Here is a 5551-nt window from a genome sequence, read left to right as displayed (position 1 = left end):
TTCCTCTCTGTGGCTTGTTCCTGGATCCTTACCCACAGAACAGAGAATTGTGGGGAAAGGGGGTGGGGAATGCGCGTAGCGGGCAACGCGCCTGTGCAGAAGCAGCGGAGGTCGGGTTAAGCAGGGTTTATTCCTTCCTCTTCGGTTTCTCTCCGGAGGGTTGTTGGGGGACTTTGAGTCTTCCAATTGCTTGAAAAGCTGTTCCAGTCCGTTTCCTAGGAGTTATCTCTTCTCCTTTGCTTTTTCTTCCCTATTCTTTCTTAAAGCAAAGTGGAGAGATGTTCTTATACTCTTCCAAAGGCCAGAGGAAATGGTAGAGGAGGCGTCTCCACGCTTGACGTCCTGGTTGTAACCCAGTTATCTTGATGGCGTCCCCTTTATCCACCCCTCCTCACAAGCAGGAAGGAAGATGGACTCTAAGGGTATCAGCTTTGAGCTCAGATCGGAGTTTTATAGAAGAATTAGTACTCTTTCATATAACTACTTAATTAAGAATAAGACTGAAGATTATTTTAACTCAGTATTCAGTTAAACACTGCTGATAAGACTTAAGAATTTGTACATAAACTATAATAAAAAATTCTTTAAACGGTAAAGAAGACATGACCTCCCCTCTTAATGAGTTTACATTTAGTGGGAGGAAATAGACAACAAAGAGTAAATAGGCAAAATAGTTGCACCACGTGGTAAAAAAGAGACAATGGAAGTTTGAACTTTAGACCTGTTTATTAGGGAATTACTTTGTAAAAGGGGGATATTTAAACTGAAACTTGGGATTGTTATGGGAGTATAATTCCAGTTCCATGGCTGTCGGAACTGTCGGGTCAGTATGGCCTGTCATAGTGATTAAGTGGTGAGAGTGACAGGAAGTGAAATCAGAGAGGTGGACACGGGGTCAGATCTTGTAGTGGTTTGGATTTTAATCTCCGATTTTAAATGGAAAACCATCAGCATTTTTAACTGCTAAATACTTCTGTGTGTATTTCCCCAAAAAAGAACATTATTTTACATGCCCACAGTACAACTATGAAAATCAGAAAATGAATAATGCTTTTTTCTAATCTACAGGCTTTATTTAGATTTTGGAAAATCTCTCAATAATGCTCTTTATAGCAAAAGAAAATACAAGATAACACACTGCATGCAGTTGTCATGTCCCTAGTCTCCTTTAATCTGGAAAATAATTTAATGTTTCTTTATGTTTCATGGCATTAACACTTTTGAAAAATAAAAGCCATTTCCTTTGCAGGGTATTCCAAAGTTCAGGTTTGTATGACTTTTTTTCATGATTAGATTCAGGTGATGCATTTTTGTCAGGAATACCACAGAAGTAACCTTGTATTTCTATTAGGAGGCACATGCTGTCATTTGTGTCCTTACTGATGATGTTAACTTTGATCACTTAAGATTTCTCCACTATAGTTTTTATCTTGCTCTTTGTAGTTAATGAATATCTTGTGAAGAAATACCTTGAGGCTATGTAAATATCCTGCTACTACTCAATCTTACACCCGCTAGTTATAGTATCCTGTGATTCTTATTTGAATTATTATGATAATGGTTGCCAAATGGTGATTTTCTAATTCCATCATTCCTTCCACAGTTACTGGCTTTCTTCTATAAGGTTATCAGTAGGTTTTTAAGCAGACTGATAGATCTAATTTAGTTATTAAATGATCTCTCTTGCCTCTGTGTGAGGAGTGATGAATACAAGGAAGGATAGAAGCACAGAGAATAGTTGGAAAGCTATTGCAGTCCTGTGGTCAAGCCATAATGGAGAGTGTGTAGAGTGGTAGCAGTGGAGGTGGAAATATGTGGATGGATTTTAGATATGTAGGGCTTGCTGAAAAATTGGATTAGAAAGTAAAGGAGAAAGAGGAAATTCAGTTGCTTCTTCCTGCTAATTAAGCACCATAATTAAAGTTAGTTCTTATTCTTAAACAAATAGATAGAAGAAAGGATTTGGATATTCTTGGAAGACTAGCATTTAATTTGCCTAATCCTCACTGAAATATTCTGGTTGCAATTTTTCATGCGAGATCCTGAGTTAGACCATTGTGGGCCAAGAAAGTGCTGAGGAAAGTTGAAAAGAGTTCACCCTGAAAGTAGACTATAAGCAGTCCAAACTTGTTTAGGGAGCCAGTTAAACTTTTAACATGATTTGAGTGCCTAATGGTCTTTGTCTATTCACTAATAAGAATTTGAAGCTCTTTCTGAACTTGTTAGTTTAACTGCTTACTTGGGGACTGGATTGTTGATTTATCTTGTAACTCAGAAGAATGCATTGAATTGTGTGGCCTGAGGATCTTGACTAGTGCCTGATTCATTAGCGGATTTAAAAAGTATGAGTATGAATGCATTTATTTTAATTACTTTACTTTTGGAAATAGTGCATATAAAATTGCTGTGTAATTTACACATACCATTCTTAAAAGGTGATAAAACTTTTGAGATTATCATAGTCTGTTTATACTTCCACTTATTAGAATACATAACAGTGCTTTTACACATGGTAGGTGCTTAATAAATGTGTTGAAAATGCAGATAAATACAAATTCACTTACCAGTTACATTCTGCCAAGTTATAAAATAGTCAGAATAAACCAGAGTTTGCAATTGCAAGAAAAAATTGTTAGTGAATAATTACATTAATATTTCAAGCCTGAAAATTTTAAACATTCTGCTTAAATCTTAAGTGCACTTTAAAGAATCTGAATGTATATTATGCCATACCTTATTTTTGTGTTTTAATTAAGTAATGCAGGAAATGTAATGCCCAATGTGTTTAACTTCTAATACTGTTTTAAGGGTTTTAGGGTTAGTATCCTAAGAATTCTTTATTTCAAGTTTACAGTTAGGGTTTAGCTTGCTGTTCTAAGCAGTAGGATACACACCACCCCCCCATCACAGAAATGTGCAGAGTTCTGTAGCTAGAGAACTTCATTAGTATCTCAGGGTATATACATTTCCATAGGAGATTATTTTATTCTCTCAGTCTGTCAAAATTTGGTCAGAGTCAGTTCTCTTTTTCTCCTAGAATTACCATTCTTTACAGAAGACTCAGTGACACTGTAATCCTTTCCTTGTTTTTTGAGATGGATGGCAAGAACAACCTCTGAGAGACCTCTCACTTGTCAGGCAGCCACTTGAAAGAGGTGGTATTTTAATTGAGCCAATATCGTTTTCCTCAATTTAACTTTCCTTGACTAGGTCATATTAAAGGAAAACAGCTAAGCTCTACTGTTCTTCCGTGGGTGTGTAACTAACTTTTTCGAGGTTGGAATTTGTTTCTTTAATGCTGCGCCCCAAATTCTAGGACTCCATTATGCCATTTGATAGAAGGGGAATAGTCGCGACATGTTTTTGTAATGAAGATAACGAGTTGGGCAGTAAATATTTTAAAACACTAGAGATTCGGTGATTCTGTAATGACAGACTTACCCTAAGTTTTCAACTCTCTTGGGATACACACGCAATAAAAAGGATTAAATTTAAGTACAACTAGAGAACTGTTTTAAAGAACTGAAAAAAGATCTAATTTGGAAGTTACTATCTAATAACATGACATAAATTTTTTATATAAATAAAAAGTTATAGGGAAAGAAAAAGCAAATGTAGTTGAACACTCATCAAAGAAGAAAAAATTAAACCTATCACCCAAGCGCCCGGCTAGCTCAGTCGGTAGAGCATGGGACTCTTAATCCCAGGGTCGTGGGTTCGAGCCCCACGTTGGGCGCAGCTTTGCTTTTGTTAAAGAACCTAAATTTCCGTAAACATTTTGAGGTCTTGCCATAGTGTTATAACTGGAAAAGGCTTTTTAAAAACCGGATTACCTTAGATACTTTAAATATTGGCCAAACCTCTGGAAAAAAGACCAGTTTGCAAACGAAACCGGTCTCAAACTGCGCTTGCGCACTTACAAGCTTAAGGTCCTCTTTTCTGGGATCCCTCCCCTACCTCCTCCTTAAAGCACAGAGGAAAATGAAAGGCCACTGCTTAAGGTTGAAATTGATTTTCTGCGTTACTGTGCATACGTGTGCCTAATTGCTGATCGAGGGCAGTTTTTTATTTTATCAGAACAAAATTACGAGCCTCAATTTTGGCAGCTTTTCTAAAACTTTAAGCGATCCGATGTAAAAGCAGAGTCGGCAGACTTGGAAGAAAATGTGTCTTTTTTCTTGTTTATTTTACTGTTTCTTCTCCATATAGATAGGGCTTTCCTTCTCCGGGGGTGGGATATGTTCTCCGGAGAAACAGAAAGTGAGAAATGTTTTATTCTGTGGTCACATCTCTACAGCCAGGGCACAATCCTGTTTTCTTCCATTGTTCGTGGTACTATATTTAGAATTTATCCAACTGCATAGGTTTTAGGAAGTTAATATTCCTGTAGAGGTGAGGCTCTTTGAAACAGAAGGACGAAAGAAGTGAGATGTGAAATTTCGAACGGGCAGTTAGATATTGTGGGGGCAGGACTTCCGTCTTTTCCCTCTTCACTGAGAACTTTTAAGTAATCAGGAAGAGATTGTCCACACCACAGCCAGCACATTCCAAGATCCTACCACCTGGACCCTGTAGGTGAACAGTGCTTGTTCCTACCTTAACCACTAGTTCCTGTACTCAGCGTGTTACCCACCAGCTTTCTTCCTACTGAACGACCAGTTTTCCTCTCTTGGTTTTTTCCTTCAATATACAAACATGTTGCTATTCCTCCATCTTAAAACAATGAAAATTTGTTTCCTTGCAGGCTACCATTCTATTTCTCTGTTCCTCTTTGGAGCCAATTGCCCCCACAGTTGCTTAAGCTCACCATTCCTCTCCCATCTGTTAAACCTGGCAATGCCCTTCTGCCAAAGACCAAAAAAACAAACAAACAAAAAACAACAACAAAAACCCACCTATAGTTTAACAAGTTTGGCTTATTACCTCTTGCGATGAGGGAGACCTGTGGGGTATTTAAGAGGTTAGAAAGAAATTGTAGGGTCTGGACTCTAGTTGGGTGATTTGGGGTAAGGTCTGAGGAATTGAGAGTTCCTTCTGGATTGGCTGTTCTCAGAAAGCAAAGGCAATTCTATGCTGCAGCGCAATCTTATTTATAGGGAAAGCAGACTCAAGGAAGGATAAAGCTGAACCCAACAAAGGCACTTATTTAGCAAGAGAGGATGATGTTTGGTGTTTTGAGTTGACAGTGACCGACATGTCAACAGTGAATGTTCTGTGAGATGCCAACTGCAGGTCCAGCCTTCCCCACTTCTGACCAACCCACTGTAAATCAGGGGTTCCCACTGATCCTCTCCTCAGGTTTGATCATGTCCTAGAATGGCTCACAGAATTCCAGAAAATGTGTACTTATTCCTGGTTTATTCTAAAGGAGTAGCTAAATGTGAGAGATGCTGAGGAGTAGGTATGGGGAAGGAGCGTGGAAATCCCATGTCCTTTCCTGGCATGCCACTCTCCCAGCACCTGAATACAGTCATCATCCTGGAAGCTCTGAGGACCCTGTAGTGCAGTGACTTTTCTGGAAGCTTTCTCACATTGGCATGATAAGTTATCA

At 38.4% G+C, this 5551-nt stretch overlaps 1 non-coding gene across 1 annotated transcript; it reads left to right on the top strand.

Moving 5' to 3' along the window:
• The first annotated feature begins 3663 nt into the window (after window positions 1-3663).
• On the top strand, window positions 3664-3736 carry TRNAK-CUU (transfer RNA lysine (anticodon CUU)). The gene has a single exon. It is a non-coding gene; the product is annotated as a tRNA-Lys (tRNA).
• Window positions 3737-5551: the final 1815 nt, after the last annotated feature.

This window comes from Phacochoerus africanus, chromosome 2, assembly GCF_016906955.1.
Source record: "Phacochoerus africanus isolate WHEZ1 chromosome 2, ROS_Pafr_v1, whole genome shotgun sequence".
NCBI lineage: Eukaryota > Metazoa > Chordata > Mammalia > Artiodactyla > Suidae > Phacochoerus > Phacochoerus africanus.
Note: the sequence above shows the minus strand (reverse complement) of the source record. Positions and strands in the feature narration are given on the sequence as shown.